The 17,571-nt window shown below is 40.5% G+C and overlaps 1 non-coding gene across 1 annotated transcript; it reads left to right on the top strand.

The window, feature by feature from the left end:
- Nucleotides 1–9,523: 9,523 nt before the first annotated feature.
- On the top strand, nucleotides 9,524–9,631 carry LOC112799022 (small nucleolar RNA R71). Its single transcript, XR_003200612.1, has one exon. It is a non-coding gene; the product is annotated as a small nucleolar RNA R71 (small nucleolar RNA).
- The last annotated feature ends 7,940 nt before the right edge of the window (nucleotides 9,632–17,571 follow it).

The following is a 17,571-nucleotide window of genomic DNA, read 5'->3' as shown; positions in this document are numbered from 1 at the left end:
ACTTGTTCTAAAAAGGTGCCAAGACTAACCTGGTTTTGAGCTGAAAAAAATATCACTTTATGGTGACTGAAGGGATCGTTCTTGAGCACAAGATATCGAATAGAGGAATAGAGGTAGATCAAGCCAAGGTAGAGTTGATTAAAAAATTACCACCAGCTGCCAATGTTAAGTCAATCAGAAGCTTTCTAGGGCATGCAGGATTCTATAGGAGGTTTATAAAGGATTTTTCAAAATTCACAAAACCTCTAATTAATCTGCTAGCTGCTGACACACCATTTATATTTGATACAGAGTGTATGCAGGCATTTAAGACCCTAAAAGCCAAGATGGTTACAGCACCAGTCATTTCTGCACCAAACTGGACATTACCATTCGAACTGATGTGTGATGCCAGTGATCATGCCATTGGTGCAGTATTGGGACAGAGGCATGACAAACTTCTACATGTCATTTATTATGCTAGCCATGTCCTAAATGATGCACAGAAGAATTACACAACCACAGAAAAGGAGTTGCTTGTAGTGGTTTATGCCATTGACAAGTTCAGATCCTATTTGGTAGGATCAAAGGTGATTGTGTACACTGACCATGCTGCTCTTAAATATCTACTCACAAAGAAGGATTCAAAGCCCAGGCTTATAAGGTGGGTGCTGCTTCTGCAAGAGTTTAATATAGAAATAAGAGACAGAAAAGGGACAGAAAACCAAGTGGCAGATCACCTGTCCCAGATAGAACCAGTAGAAGGGGCGTCCCTCCCCATCACTGAGATCTCTGAAACCTTTCCGGATGAGCAACTCTTTGCCATTCAGGAAGTACCATGGTTTGCAAACATTGCAAACTATAAGGCTGCAAGATTCATACCCAAGGAGTACAGCAGGCAGCAAACGAAAAAATTAATTTCTGATGCAAAGTACTACTTGTGGGATGAACCATATCTCTTTAAGAGATGCGCAGACAGATTAATCCGTAGGTGCATACCTAGAGAAGAAGCGCAGAGGATCCTGTGGCACTGCCATGGATCACAATATGGAGGACATTTCGGAAGTGAGCGAATAGCCACAAAAGTCCTCCAATGTGGCTTCTACTGACCTACTCTCTATAAAGACTCCCGAGAGTTTGTACGGAACTGTGACAGTTGCCAGAGAGCTGGTAATCTGCCTCATGATTACGCCATGCCTTAGAAAGGGATCTTAGAGATTGAATTGTTTGACGTATGGGGTATTGACTTTATGGCGCCTTTCCCACCTTCATACTCAAACACTTATATTCTGGTGGCAGTAGACTATGTATCTAAATGGATAGAGGCAATTGCAACACCCACTAGTGATACTAAAACAGTGATAAAGTTCCTCCAGAAACACATCTTCAGTAGATTTGGTGTGCCCAGAGCAATAATCAGTGCTGGAGGCACTCATTTCTATAATAAACAGCTTTACTCTGCTATGGTCCGGTATAGAATTAGTCACAAGGTAGCAACTCCATACCATCCACAAACAAATGGGCAAGCTGAGGTCTCGAATAGAGAACTAAAAAGAATCCTAGAATGGACTGTAATGGCCCGTAGAAAGGATTGGGCAAAAAGCTTGGATGATGCTCTGTGGTCATACAGAACAGCATTCAAGACTCCTATAGGAACTTCTCCATACCAACTTGTGTATGACAAAGCCTGTCATCTGCCCGTGGAACTAGAACACAAAGCCTACTGGGCAACCAGATTCCTAAACCTTGATGCTACATTAGCTGGAGAAAAAAGATTGCTCCAGTTGAATGAGCTAGAGGAGTTTAGGCTCAATGCTTTCAAAAATGCAAAAATTTACAAGGAGAAAGCAAAAAGATGGCATGACAAGAAATTGTCATCCAGAGTATTTGAACCAGGACAAAAGGTCCTGCTATTCAACTTTAGACTCAAACTATTCCCTGGGAAATTAAAATCCCGGTGGAGGGGACCGTATGTGATTACAGGTGTGTCACCATATGGATATGTGGAGCTTCAGGATATTGATTCTGACAAGAGATTCATTGTTAATGGGCAAAGAGTCAAGCACTATCTTGAAAGCAATATTGAGCAAGAGTGCTCAAAATTGTGACTAGAATAACATTCAATGAGGTCCAGCTAAAGACAATAAAGAAGCGTTTATTGGGAGGCAACCCAATTTTATTTTAATTTTATCTATATTATTTTGTTTTCTTTTAGGTTGATGATCATGTGAAGTCACAAAGACAATTACAAAAATAAAGGAAAAAATCAAAAACAGCATTAAAAATAGCACACCCTAGAGGAAAGACTTACTGGCGTTTAAACGCCAGTAAGGGTAGCAAAATGGGCATTTAAACGCCCAATCTGGAACCTTTCTGGGCGTTTAAACGCCAGAATAGGGCACCAGACTGCCATTTAAATGCCAAAACAGGGCATCAAACTGGCGTTTAGATGCCAGAACAGAAAGGAAAGCTGGCGTTTAAACACCAGAACAGGGCAGCAGACTGGCGTTTAAACACCAGAATTACACTCTAAGGCGTTGTGAATGCCCAATTGGAGCAAGAATGAAGAATTCCTTGACCCTTCAAGATTTATGGACCCCACAGGATCCCCACCAACCTTAACTCACTCTCTCTCCTTTTCACACCTTTCTATAATACTTTTTCCCAAATACCCTTCACCAATCACCTCCATATCTCCTCCCCAAATACCCTCCATCTCCTCCATTTTCTTCGTTTCCTTCTTTCTTTCTTCTTTTGCTCGAGGACGAGCAAACCTTTTAAGTTTGGTGTGGTAAAAGCATTGCTTTTTTGTTTTTCCATAATCATTTATAGCACCTAAGGCCGGAGAAATCTCTAGAAAGAGGAAAGGGAAGACAAAAGCTTTCACCTCCAAGTCATGGGAGATGGAGAGATTCATCTCAAGGGTCCATACCTCAGTAGTAGAGCATTTGACTGCACAACAAGAGAGCCCACTCATGGACCTCAACAAGAGCATGAGGAATTCCCTCATCAAGAAATCCCTGAGATACCTCAAGGGATACATTTTCCTCCACACAACTATTGGAACCAATTAAGGGTAGAACACCAAGAGCACTCCATCATTCTCCATGAGATTAGAGAAGATCAAAGAGCTATGAGGGAGGAGTAACAAAGGCAAGGAAGAGACATAGAGGAGCTCAAGAGCACCATTGGTTCTTCAAGAGGAGGAAGAAGCCACCCTCACTAAGGTGGACTCATTCCTTAATCTCCTTGTCTATTTATTTTTCTGTTTTTTGGCTTTATGTTGTATGTTCTATCTATGTTTGTGTCCTCACTACATGATCATTAGTGTCTAGTGTCTGTGTCTTAAAGCTATGAATAATTGCAGGAATCCTTCATGGTGCGCGAAATTGTGAACTATACTTTTTCACAACTCTCATAATCCCCGGCAATGGCTCCAAAAACGTGGTAGCTCAATACCATGGCATTACACAACTTCGCACAACTAACCAGCAAGTGCACTGGGTCGTCCAAGTAATAAACCTTACGTGAGTAAGGGTCGATCCCACGGAGATTGTTAGTATTGAAGCAAGCTATGGTCATCTTGTAAATCTTAGTCAGGCAAACTCAAATGATAATGGTGATGAACGAAAATAACATAAAGATAAAGATAGAGATACTTATGTAATTCATTGGTAGGAACTTCAGATAAGCGCATGAAGATGCCTTCCCTTCCGTCTCTCTGCTTTCCTACTGCCTTCATCCAATCCTTCTTCCTCCTTTCCATGGCAAGCTCGTGTAGGGTTTCACTGTTGTCAGCAGCTACCTCCCATCCTCGCAGTGAAAGCTAATGCACACACTCTGTCACAGTGCTGCCAATCACCGGTGTGGTTCCCTCCCCTACCGGAATAGAATCCAGTGATTCTTTTGCGTCTGTCACTAACGCCCAGTAGGTTACAGGTTTGAAGCACGTCACAGTCATTCAGTCATTGAATCCTACTCAGAATACCACAGACAAGGTTAGACCTTCCGGATTCTCTTGAATGCTGCCATCAATTCTTGCCTATACCACGAAGACTCTGACCTCACGGAATGGCTGGCTCGTTTGTCAGGCGAGCACTCGGTTGTCAGGCGATCAACCATGCATCGTGCAATCAGGAATCCAAGAGATATTCACCAAGCCTCAAATGCTTGTAGAACAAGAGTGGTTGTCAGTCACTTTGTTCATGGGTGAGAATGGTGATGGGCGTCAATCATCACCTCCATCAAGTTGAAGAACAAGTGATATCTTGGAATAAGAACAAGCGGAATTGAATGGAAGAACAATAGTAATTGCATTAATACTCGAGGTACAGCAGAGCTCCACACCTTAATCTATGGTGTGTAGAAACTCCACCGTTGAAAATACATAAGCATAAGGTCTAGGCATGGCCGAATGGCCAGCCTCCCAATGATCTAAGATCTAAAGTGATCAAAAGATATAAAGATCCAAAGACTTCTAATACAATAGTCAAAGGTCCTACTTATAGAAAACTAGTAACCTAAGGTGTACAGAAATGAGTAAATGACATAAAAATCCACTTCCGGGCCCACTTGGTGTGTGCTTGGGCTGAGCAATGAAGCATTTTTCGTGCAGAGACTCTTCTTGGAGTTAAACGCCAGCTTTAGTGCCAGTTTGGGCGTTTAACTCCCATTTGGGTGCCAGTTCCAGCGTTTAACGCTGGGATTTCTTGAGGTGACTTTGAACGCCGGTTTGGGCCATCAAATCTTGGGCAAAGTATGGACTATCATATATTGCTGGAAAGCCCAGGATGTCTACTTTCCAACGCCGTTGAGAGCGCGTCAATTGGGCTTCTGTAGCTCCAGAAAATCCACTTCGAGTGCAGGGAGGTCAGAATCCAACAGCATCCGCAGTCCTTTTTGGTCTCTGAATCAGATTTCTGCTCAGGTCCCTCAATTTCAGCCAGAAAATACCTGAAATCACAGAAAAACACACAAACTCATAGTAAAGTCCAGAAAAGTGAATTTTAACTAAAAACTAATAAAAATATACTAAAAACTAACTATATCATAACAAAAACATACTAAAAACAATGCCAAAAAGTATACAAATAATCCGCTCATCACAACACCAAACTTAAATTGTTGCTTGTCCTCAAGCAACTGAAAATCAAATAAGATAAAAAGAAAAGAATATGCAATGAATTCCAAAAACATCTATGAAGATCAGTATTAATTAGATGAGCGGGGTTTTTAACTTTTTGCCTCTGAACAGTTTTGGCATCTCAATCTATCCCTTGAAATTCAGAATGGTTGGCTTCTTTAGGAACTCAGAGTCCAGATAGTGTTAATGATTCTCTTAGTGAAGTATGATGATTCTTGAACATGACTACTTATTGAGTCTTGGCTGTGGCCCAAAGCACTCTGTCTTCCAGTATTACCACCGGATACATACATGCCACAGACACATGATTGGGTGAACCTTTTCAGATTGTGACTCAGCTTTGCTAAAGTCCCCAATTAGAGGTGTCCAGGGTTCTTAAGCACACTCTTATTTGCCTTGGATCACAACTCTTATTTCTCTATTTTTTTTTTCGTTTTCTTTTTCTCTTTTTTTTTCGGTTTTTTTTTTTTTTTTGAAATGCTTTTTCTTGCTTCAAGAATCATTTTATTGATTTTTCAGATCCTCAGTAACATGTCTCTTTTTTCATCATTCTTTCAAGAGCCAACATTCATGAACCACAAATTCAAGATACATATGCACTGTTTAAGCATACATTCAGGGAACAAAAATATTACCACCACATCAAAATAATTAAACTATTATAAAATTCAAAATTCATGCAATTCTTCCTTTTCAATTAAGCACATTTTTATTCAAGAAAGGTGATGGATTCATAGGACATTCATAACTTTAAGGCATAGACACTAAGACACTAATGATCATAAGACACAAACATGGATAAACATAAGCATAAAATTCGAAAAACAGAAGAACAAATAACAAGGAAATCAAAGAACGGGTCCACCTTAGTGATGGCGGCTCTTTCTTGCTCTTGAAGATCCTAAGGAGTGTTTGAGCTCCTCAATGTTTTGTGGAGGAAAATTCATCCCTTGAGGAATCTCATGGATCTCATGATGAGTGGGATCCCTTGTGTACTCCATCCTTTTCTTGGTGATGGGTTTGTCCTCATCAATGGGGATGTCTCCCTCTATGTCAACTCCAACTGAATAACAGAGGTGACAAATGAGATGAGGAAAGGCTAACCTTGCTAAGGTGGAGGTCTTGTCCGCCACCTTATAGAGTTCTTGGGCTATAACCTCATGAACTTCTATTTCTTCTCCAATCATGATGCTATGGATCATGATGGCCCGGTCTATGGTAACTTCGGACCGGTTGCTAGTGGGAATGATTGAGCGTTGTATGAACTCTAACCATCCTCTAGCCACAGGCTTGAGGTCATGCCTTCTCAATTGGACCGGCTTTCCCCTTGAATCTTGCTTCCATTGAGCGCCCTCTTCACATATGACTGTGAGGACTTGGTCCAACCTTTGATCAAAGTTGACCCTTCTAGTGTAAGGATGTTCATCTCCTTGCATCATAGGCAAGTTGAACGCCACCCTCACACTCTCCGGACTAAAATCCAAGTATTTCCCCCGAACCATAGTAAGGTAGTTCTTTGGATTCGGGTTCACACTTTGGTCATGGTTCTTGGTGATCCATGCATTGGCATAGAACTCTTGAACCATCAAGATTCCGACTTGTTGAATGGGGTTGGTAAGAACTTCCCAACCTCTTTTTTGAATCTCATATCGGATCTCCGGGTATTCACCCTTTTTGAGTGAAAAAGGGACCTCGGGGATCACCTTCTTCAAGGCCACAACTTCATAGAAGTGGACTTGATGCACCCTTGAGAGGAATCTATCCATCTCCCATGACTCGGAGGTGGAAGCCTTTGCCTTCCCTTTCCTCTTTCTAGAGGTTTCTCCGGCCTTGGATGCCATAATGGTTATGGAAAAACGAAAAAGCAACGCTTTTACCACACCAAACTTAAAATGTTTGCTCGTCCTCGAGCAAAAGAAGAAAGAAGAGAGTAGGAGAAGAAAAAATGAGGAAGAGGGAGATGGTGGTGTATTCGGCCAAAGAGGGAGAGAAGTGGTGTTTAGGTTGTGTGAAAATGAAGGGTTGAAGAAGGGTATATATAGGAGAGAGGGGATGAATGGTTCGGCCATTATGGGTGGGTTTGGGAGGGAAAGTGGTTTGAATTTGAAGGGTGAGGTTGGTGGGGATTTATGAAGGATGGATGTGAGTGGTGAAGAGAAAGATGGGATTTGATAGGTGAAGGGTTTTTTGGGGAAGAGGTGTTGAGGTGATTGGTGAATGGGGGAAGAAGAGAGAGAGTGATGGTAGGGTCCTGTGGGGTCCACAGATCCTGTAGTGTCAAGGAAAAGGCATCCCTGCACCAAATGGCATCAAAATCCACGTTTTGAGCCATTTCTGGCGTTAAACGCCGGGCTGGTGCCCATTCCTGGCGTTTAACGCCAGGTTCTTGCCCTTTACTGGCGTTTAACGCCAGTCTGGTGCCCCTTTCTGGCGTTAAACGCCCAGAAGGGTGCCAGACTGGGCGTTAAACGCCCAACTGCTAGGCTTACTGGCGTTTAAACGCCAGCAGCATCCTCCTCCAGGGTGTGCTGTTTTTCTTCCTGTTTTTCAGTTTGTTTCTGCTTTTTTCATTGTTTTTGTGACTTCTTATGATCATCAACCTACAAAAAAGATAAAATAACAAAAGAAAATAATTAATTATAAAACATTGGGTTGCCTCCCAACAAGCGCTTCTTTAATGTCATTAGCTTGACAGAGGACTCTCATGGAGCCTCAGAAATGCTTAGAGCCATGTTGGAACCTCCCAACACCAAACTTAGAGTTTGAATGTGGGGGTTCAACACCAAACTTAGAATTTGGTTGTGGCCTCCCAACACCAAACTTAAAGTTTGACTGTGGGGGCACTGTTTGGCTCTGTTTTGAGAGAAGCTCTTCATGCTTCCTCTCCATGATGACAGAGGGATATCCTTGGGCCTTAAACACCAAGGACTCTTCATTCACTTGAATAGTCAGCTCTCCTCTATCAACATCAATCACAGCCTTTGCTGTGGCTAGGAAGGGTCTGCCAAGGATGATGGATTCATCCATGCATTTCCCAGTCTCCAGGACTATGAAATCAGTAGGGATGTAATGGTCTTCAACTTTAACTAGAACATCCTCTACAAGTCCATAGGCTTGTTTTCTTGAGTTGTCTGCCATCTCTAGTGAGATCCTTGCAGCTTGCACCTCAAAGATCCCTAATTTCTCCATTACAGAGAGGGGCATGAGGTTTACACTTGATCCTAAGTCACATAAGGCCTTCTTGAAGGTCATGGTACCTATGGTACAAGGTATAGAAAACTTCCCAGGATCCTGCCTCTTTTGAGGCAGTTTCTGCTTAGACAAGTCATCCAGTTCTTTGGTGAGCAAAGGGGGTTCATCCTCCCAAGTCTTATTTCCAAATAACTTGTCATTTAGCTTCATGATTGCTCCAAGGTATTTAGCAACTTGCTCCTCAGTGACATACTCATCCTCTTCAGAGGAAGAATACTCATCAGAGTTCATGAATGGCAGAAGTAAGTCCAATGGAATCTCTATGGTCTCAATTTGAGCCTCAGATTCCCAAGGTTCCTCATTGAGGAACTCATTGGAGGCTAGTGGACGTCCAGTGAGGTCTTCCTCAGTGGCGTTCACTGCCTCTTCTTCCTCCCAGAATTTGGCCATGTTGATGGCCTTGCACTCTCCTTTTGGATTTTCTTCAGTATTGCTTGGGAGAGTGCTTGGAGGAAGTTCAGTAATTTTCTTGCTCAGCTGACCCACTTGTCCTTCCAAATTCCTAATGGAGGATCTAGTTTCAGTCATGAAACTTTGAGTGGTTTTGATCAGATCAGAGACCATGGTTGCTAAGTCAGAGGTATTCTGCTTAGAACTCTCTGTCTGTTGCTGAGAAGATGATGGGAAAGGCTTGCTATTGCTAAACCTGTTTCTTCCACCATTATTGTTATTGAAACCTTGTTGAGGTCTCTGTTGATCCTTCCATGAAAGATTTGGATGATTCCTCCATGAAGGGTTGTAGGTGTTTCCATAGGGTTCTCCCATGTAATTCACCTCTTCCATTGAAGGGTTCTCAGGATCATAAGCTTCTTCCTCAGATGAAGCTTCCTTAGTACTGCTTGGTGCATTTTGCATTCCAGACAGACTTTGAGAAATAATATTGACTTGTTGAGTCAATATTTTGTTCTGAGCCAAAATGGCATTCAGAGTGTCAATCTCAAGAACTCCTTTCTTCTGACTAGTCCCATTGTTTACAGGATTTCTTTCAGAAGTGTACATGAATTGGTTATTTGCAACCAGTTCAATCAGTTCTTGAGCCTCAGTAGGCGTCTTCTTCAGATGAAGAGATCCTCCAGAAGAGCTATCCAAGGACATCTTGGACAGTTCAGAGAGACCATCATAGAAAATACCTATGATGCTCCATTCAGAAAGCATATCAGTGGGACACTTTCTGATCAATTGTTTGTATCTTTCCCAAGCTTCATAGAGGGATTCTCCTTCCTTCTGTCTGAAGGTTTGGACTTCCACTCTAAGCTTACTCAATTTTTGAGGTGGAAAGAACTTTGCCAAGAAGGCAGTGACTAGCTTTTCCCAAGAGTCCAGGCTTTCTTTAGGTTGAGAGTCCAACCATGTTCTAGCCCTGTCTCTTACAGAAAAAGGGAATAGCATCAGTCTATAGACCTCAGGGTCTACCCCATTAGTCTTGACTGTGTCACAGATTTGCAAGAATTCAGCTAAAAACTGATGAGGATCTTCCATTGGAAGTCCATGGAACTTGCAATTCTGTTGCATTAGAGAAACTAATTGAGGCTTAAGCTCAAAGTTGTTTGCTCCAATGGCAGGGATAGAGATGCTTCTCCCATAGAAGTCGGGAGTAGGTGCAGTAAAGTCACCAAGCACCTTCCTTGCATTGTTGGCATTGTTGTTGTTTTCGGCTGCCATTTGTTCTTCTTCCTTGAAGAATTCGTCCAGGTGCTCTAAAGAGAGTTGTGCCTTGGCTTCTCTTAGCTTTCTCTTCAAGGTCCTTTCAGGTTCAGGATCAGCCTCAACAAGAATGCCCTTGTCTTTGCTCCTGCTCATAAGAAAGAGAAGGGAACAAGAAGATGTGGAATCCTCTATGTCACAGTACAGAGATTCCTTTAGGTGTCAGAGGAAAAGAAGAGTAGAAGACAGAAGTGGAAAATTCGAACTTATCAGAGAGAATGGAGTTCGAATTTTGCATTAAAGGATAGTGTTAGTCAATAGAAGGATATGAGAAGGAGGGAAGTGATTTTCGAAAATTAAGTAGAAAATTTGAAAACATTTTTGAAAAACAATACTTAATTTTCGAAAATGAAAATGAAAAAGAAATAAAGTGATTTTTGAAAAAGATTTTGAAATTGGAAATCAAAAAGATTTGATTGAAAACTGTTTTGAAAAAGATGTGATTAAAAAGATATGATTTATTTTAAAATAAATGTGATTGAGAAGATATGATTTGAAAACAATTTTAAAAGATATGTTTTGAAAACAATTAGAAAAGATATGATTTTAAAATTAATGACTTGCCTAACAAGAAAAGATATGATTCAAACATAAAACCTTTCTAACAGAAAAGGCAACATACTTGAAATGTTAAATCAAATCATTAATTGGTAGCAAGTATCTTTAAAAATGGAAAGAAATTGGTTTTGAAAAAAATTTGATTGAAAAATTGATTTGAAAAAGATTTGATTTTGAAAAGATTTTGAAAACTTAAAAAAAATCTGATTTGGAAACAAAATCTTCCTCCCTTAGCCATCCTGGCGTTAAACGCCCAGAATGGTATCCATTCTGGCGTTTAACGCCCAAAATGCTACCCTTTTGGGCGTTAAACGCCCAACCAGGTACCCTGGCTGGCGTTTAAACGCCAGTCTGTCCTTCTTCACTGGGCGTTTTGAACGCCCAGCTTTTTCTGTGCAATTCCTCTGCTGTGTGTTCTGAATCTTCAATTCTCTGTATAATTGACTTGAAAAGACACCAATTAAAAATATTTTTGGATTTTTGATAATAAGGAAAAATCAAAATGCAACTAGAATCAAATAACAATGCATGCAAGACACCAAACTTAGCAGTTTGTATGCTACTGACACTAACAAGATGAAAATGCAAATGAGACACACTAGACATTCAAGTCAATAGAATTCAAAGATCAGAGCAAGTAAATCATCAAGAACATCTTGAAGATCACCAAGATACATGAATGCATGCAATTGACACCAAACTTATGATGAGACTCTAGACTCAAACAAGAAATATTTTTGGATTTTATGATTTTTTTAATTTTTTTTTTTTTGTGTTTTTCGAAAATGAAATGGAAAAGGTATCAAAATTCTTAATGAGAATTCCAGGAATCAGTGCAATGCTAGTCTAAGACTTCGGTCCAGGAATTAGACATGGCTTCACAGCCAGCCAAGCTTTCAAAGAAAGCTTCGGTCCAAAACACTAGACATGGCCAAAGGCCAGCCAAGCCTTAGCAGATCATTGCTCCAAGAGCAAGATTGATAGAAATCATCAAGCTCTTGTGGTGATAAGTTGAAACCTCGGTCCAATGAGATTAGACATGGCTTCTCAGCCAGCCAGATTTCAACAAATCATCATGAAACTCTAGAACTCATCTTCAAGAATTTCGAAGAAAATAAATACCTAATCTAAGCAACAAGATGAACCGTCAGTTGTCCAGCCTAAACAATCCCGGGCAATAACACCAAAACTTGATGTTGTTGCCAGATCTTGGCACTGATGTTACCAAAGCTTGCTCAAAACTTGAACAATCCCCGGCAACGGCGCCAAAAACTTGGTGCGCGAAATTGTGAACTATACTTTTTCACAACTCTCATAATCCCCGGCAATGGCTCCAAAAACGTGGTAGCTCAATACCATGGCATTACACAACTTCGCACAACTAACCAGCAAGTGCACTGGGTTGTCCAAGTAATAAACCTTACGTGAGTAAGGGTCGATCCCACGGAGATTGTTAGTATTGAAGCAAGCTATGGTCATCTTGTAAATCTTAGTCAGGCAAACTCAAATGATAATGGTGATGAACGAAAATAACATAAAGATAAAGATAGAGATACTTATGTAATTCATTGGTAGGAACTTCAGATAAGCGCATGAAGATGCCTTCCCTTCCGTCTCTCTGCTTTCCTACTGCCTTCATCCAATCCTTCTTCCTCCTTTCCATGGCAAGCTCGTGTAGGGTTTCACTGTTGTCAGCAGCTACCTCCCATCCTCGCAGTGAAAGCTAATGCACACACTCTGTCACAGTGCTGCCAATCACCGGTGTGGTTCCCTCCCCTACCGGAATAGAATCCAGTGATTCTTTTGCGTCTGTCACTAACGCCCAGTAGGTTACAGGTTTGAAGCACGTCACAGTCATTCAGTCATTGAATCCTACTCAGAATACCACAGACAAGGTTAGACCTTCCGGATTCTCTTGAATGCTGCCATCAATTCTTGCCTATACCACGAAGACTCTGACCTCACGGAATGGCTGGCTCGTTTGTCAGGCGAGCACTCGGTTGTCAGGCGATCAACCATGCATCGTGCAATCAGGAATCCAAGAGATATTCACCAAGCCTCAAATGCTTGTAGAACAAGAGTGGTTGTCAGTCACTTTGTTCATGGGTGAGAATGGTGATGGGCGTCAATCATCACCTCCATCAAGTTGAAGAACAAGTGATATCTTGGAATAAGAACAAGCGGAATTGAATGGAAGAACAATAGTAATTGCATTAATACTCGAGGTACAGCAGAGCTCCACACCTTAATCTATGGTGTGTAGAAACTCCACCGTTGAAAATACATAAGCATAAGGTCTAGGCATGGCCGAATGGCCAGCCTCCCAATGATCTAAGATCTAAAGTGATCAAAAGATATAAAGATCCAAAGACTTCTAATACAATAGTCAAAGGTCCTACTTATAGAAAACTAGTAACCTAAGGTGTACAGAAATGAGTAAATGACATAAAAATCCACTTCCGGGCCCACTTGGTGTGTGCTTGGGCTGAGCAATGAAGCATTTTTCGTGCAGAGACTCTTCTTGGAGTTAAACGCCAGCTTTAGTGCCAGTTTGGGCGTTTAACTCCCATTTGGGTGCCAGTTCCAGCGTTTAACGCTGGGATTTCTTGAGGTGACTTTGAACGCCGGTTTGGGCCATCAAATCTTGGGCAAAGTATGGACTATCATATATTGCTGGAAAGCCCAGGATGTCTACTTTCCAACTCCGTTGAGAGCGCGTCAATTGGGCTTCTGTAGCTCCAGAAAATCCACTTCGAGTGCAGGGAGGTCAGAATCCAACAGCATCCGCAGTCCTTTTTGGTCTCTGAATCAGATTTCTGCTCAGGTCCCTCAATTTCAGCCAGAAAATACCTGAAATCACAGAAAAACACACAAACTCATAGTAAAGTCCAGAAAAGTGAATTTTAACTAAAAACTAATAAAAATATACTAAAAACTAACTATATCATAACAAAAACATACTAAAAACAATGCCAAAAAGTATACAAATTATCCGCTCATCACTTCACCTCTCTTAAATGAAAAATGTGCTTAATTACAAAAGAACAAGAAGTACTTGGATTTTAAAACTTATCTTGAAACTAGTTCAATTATTTTGATGTGGTGGTAATACTTTTTTCTCTCTAAATGAATGCTTGAATAGTGCATATTTTTTATCTTGTTGCTTATGACTGTTAAAATTGTTGGCTCTTGAAAGAATGATGAACAAAGAGAAATGTTATTGATAATCTGAAAAATCATGAAATTGGTTCTTGAAGCAAGAAAAAGCAGCGAAAAAAAAGAAAGAAAAAAGAGAAAAATTTAGCGAAAAAATGGCAAAAAAAAGAGAGAAAAGAAAAAGAAAAAGCAAGCAGAAAAGCCAATGGCCCTTAAAACCAAAAGGCAAGGGTAAAGAGGATCCAAGGCTTTGAGCATTAATGGATAGGAGGGCCCAAGGAAATAAAATCCAGGCCTAAGCGGTTAAATCAAGCTGTCCCTAACCATGTGCTTGTGGCATGCAGGTCCAAGTGAAAAACTTGAGACTGAGTGGTTAAAGTCGTGATCCAAAGCAAAAGAGTGTGCTTAAGAACTCTGGACACCTCTAATTGGGGACTTTAGCAAAGCTGAGTCACAATCTAAAAAGGTTCACCCAGTTATGTGTCTGTGGCATTTATGTATCCGGTGGTAATACTGGAAAACAAAGTGCTTAGGGCCACGGCCAAGACTCATAAAGTAGCTGTATTCAAGAATCAACAGACTTAAATAGGAGAATCAATAACACTATCTAAAATTCTGAGTTCCTATAGATGCTAATCATTCTGAACTTCAAAGGAAAAAGTGAGATGCCAAAACTGTTCAAAAGCAAAAAGCTACAAGTCCCGCTCATATGATTGGGACTAAGTTTCATTGATATTGTGGGATTCATTGTATATTCTCTTCTTTTTATCCTATTTTATTTTCAGTTGCTTGGGGACAAGCAACAATTTAAGTTTGGTGTTGTGATGAGCGGATAATTTATATGCTTTTCGGCATTATTTTTAGGTAGTTTTTAGTAGGATCTAGCTACTTTTTGGGATGTTTTTATTCGTTTTTATAAAAAATTCATATTTCTGGACTTTACTATGAGATTGTGTGTTTTTCTGTGATTTCAGGTATTTTCTAGCTGAAATTGAGGGATCTGAGCAAAAATCTAATTCAGAGGCTGACAAAGGACTGCAGATGCTGTTGGATTCTGACCTTCCTGCACTCGAAGTAGATTTTCTAGAGCTACAAAATTTCAAATGGCGCGCTCTTAATTGCGTTGGAAAGTAGACATCCAGGACTTTCCAGAAATATATAATAGTCCATATTTTGCGTGAGGTTTGATGATGTAAAATGGCATCAAAACGCCAGCTCTCTGCCCTTTTCTGGCATCAAAACGCCAGAACTGGCATAAAAATTGGAGTTAAACGCCTAAACTGGCACCAAAGCTGGTGTTTAACTCCAAGGAAGACCTCAACACGTGTAAAGCTCAATGCTCAGCCCAAGCACACACCAAGTGGGCCCAGAAATGGATTTCTGCATCATTTACCTATTTCTGTAAACCCTAGTAGCTAGTTTCATTATAAATAGTACTTTTAGAGACTTATTTTGTACCTCATGACATTTTACATCTGACTTTGTATCTTCTATAGAATAAGTCTCTAAACCCCATGGTTGGGGGTGAGGAGCTCTGCTGTGTCTCGATGGATTAATGCAATTACCACTATTTTCTATTCAATCACGCTTGCTTCCGTTCTAATATATTCATTCGCACTTAAACATGATGAATGTGATGATCCGTGACACTCATCACCATTCTCAACTTATGAACACGTGCCTGACAACCACTTCCATTCTATCTTAGATTGAATGCGTATCTCTTAGCCTCCATTCTGAAAGATCGGAGTCTTTGTGGTATAAGCTAGGATTATTGGTGGCCATTCCTGGGATCCGAAAAGTCTAAACCTTGTCTGTGGTATTCCGAGTAGGATCTGGGAAGGGATAATTGTGATGAGCTTCAAACTCGCGAGTGTTGGGCGTAGTGACAGACGCAAAAGGATCACTGGATTCTATTCCAACATGATCGAGAACCGACAGATGATTAGCCGTGCGGTGACAACGCACATGGACCATTTTCACTGAGAGAATGGGAAGTAGCCATTGACAACAGTGACACCCTACACACAGCTTGCGATGGAAGGAGCCTTGCGTGCGTGAAGAAGAAGACAGTAGGAAAGCAAAGATTCAGATGACAGAGCATCTCCAAAACTCCAACCAATTCTCCATTATTGAATCACAAGTACCTTTTATTTCATGCTCTTTTATTTTATTGCAAACAAAACCCTTTTCATTGATAATCTCCTGACTAAGATTTACAAGGTAACCATAGCTTGCTTCAAGCCGACAATCTCCATGGGATCGACCCTTACTCACGTAAGGTATTACTTGGACGACCCAGTGCACTTGCTGGTTAGTTGTGTGGAATTTCATGTGTGATTGTAATTTCGTGCACCACGTACGCGTGGATGGGAGAAAAGTAAAGTTACGCGTACGCGTCAACAATGCGTACGCGTGGGTACGTTTTGTGCCCCTCGTACAAAACAAGCACAATACACGCACAACTCTCGGAAACTTTGGCTGGGCACTTGAATCAGTACATCGTCGCGTACGCGTCGGCTAGGCGCACGCGTGGTGGAGTGAAAATTTGAAAGTGACGCATGCGCGTCGGCCACGTGTACGAGTGGGAGTACGATCTGCCAAAAATTTTACTATGTTAAGAAGCTGCAGAATTATATTTTCAAACCCCAAAATTTTAATACACATAAATTCTTCTACAAAATTCATTTTTCAACCATTTTTGAACCTTTTGGAAAGATCGTTGAATAAACTTTCATAAAAATCCAAATTTAAAGAATTCCAAACTCAGTGGACCGAGTTATGGACCGCCAAAGTTGGTCAAAAATAAGTTTTTATCCAAAAATATAAATCAGCAATTTTTCCAATGTTCACAAGACAAATTCATTTCCACTCATCCAAATGACCACAACCCAACCATATTCACTTAATTACACTCAACTAAAACCAAACCTACCTCATCTACACAATTTCACCCAAAACTATCAAATTCCACACCTCAATTCCTAAAACCTTATTATTCAATAACCAAACCAATTGTTCACACATTCAATATCTAAAATTCATCCAATCTCTTATATCATCACATAATAAACACATCAACTTACCTTTCTTACCTCTTTCTGGCCTCCGGCCCAAATTCACTATTTAAATGCTATTCCACAAACTAATATTCATCATTCAATTCATCAAATTCTCAACAGACTAACATACAAATTCACACAATTATCAACTCAATCATCAATTCTCATTACATAACAAATATGCATATTAGTACTAACCATTTGCACAATCCAAACTTAATCCTAGGGGTATCTAGCCTAGGAATTCTCATTACACCACACGGTACTTAAATGAAACTTAAACCGTACCTCTTGTAGCCAAAATAATTGAGCTTCTTCTTGGAAGTCTCCACTAACCCTTAGCTCCAAGCCTCACCAAAGCTCCTCAAGCAACACCAACCTCCCAATTGTGCACCTAAATCATCAAATACACTAACATAACCAATTTCATATATATACATTAACCTAGGGTTCATGAAAATGATAAATCACAAGGGTTGGAGGGTTCCTTACCTTAACCCACGAAATTTTGTGATGAATATCACCAACGGCTCATACTAGAGCACTCTAAAACAACCAAAATCACAAGATTTCTTCAAAACACAAACCAAATTCGAATTTAAAGAGAAAAATGAAAAATGGGCAAAGGACAGTGAATTACTCACCACAAAACTTAGATAGAATTGTAGAGGATGAGAAGAGTGACGTGTTGCCGTAAATGGCTCGTTAATCGAAGTT

The sequence above is a fragment of the Arachis hypogaea genome, chromosome 4, assembly GCF_003086295.3.
Source record: "Arachis hypogaea cultivar Tifrunner chromosome 4, arahy.Tifrunner.gnm2.J5K5, whole genome shotgun sequence".
NCBI lineage: Eukaryota > Viridiplantae > Streptophyta > Magnoliopsida > Fabales > Fabaceae > Arachis > Arachis hypogaea.
The sequence above is the reverse complement of the archived record's forward strand: the minus strand, read 5'-3'. Positions and strand labels throughout refer to the sequence as shown.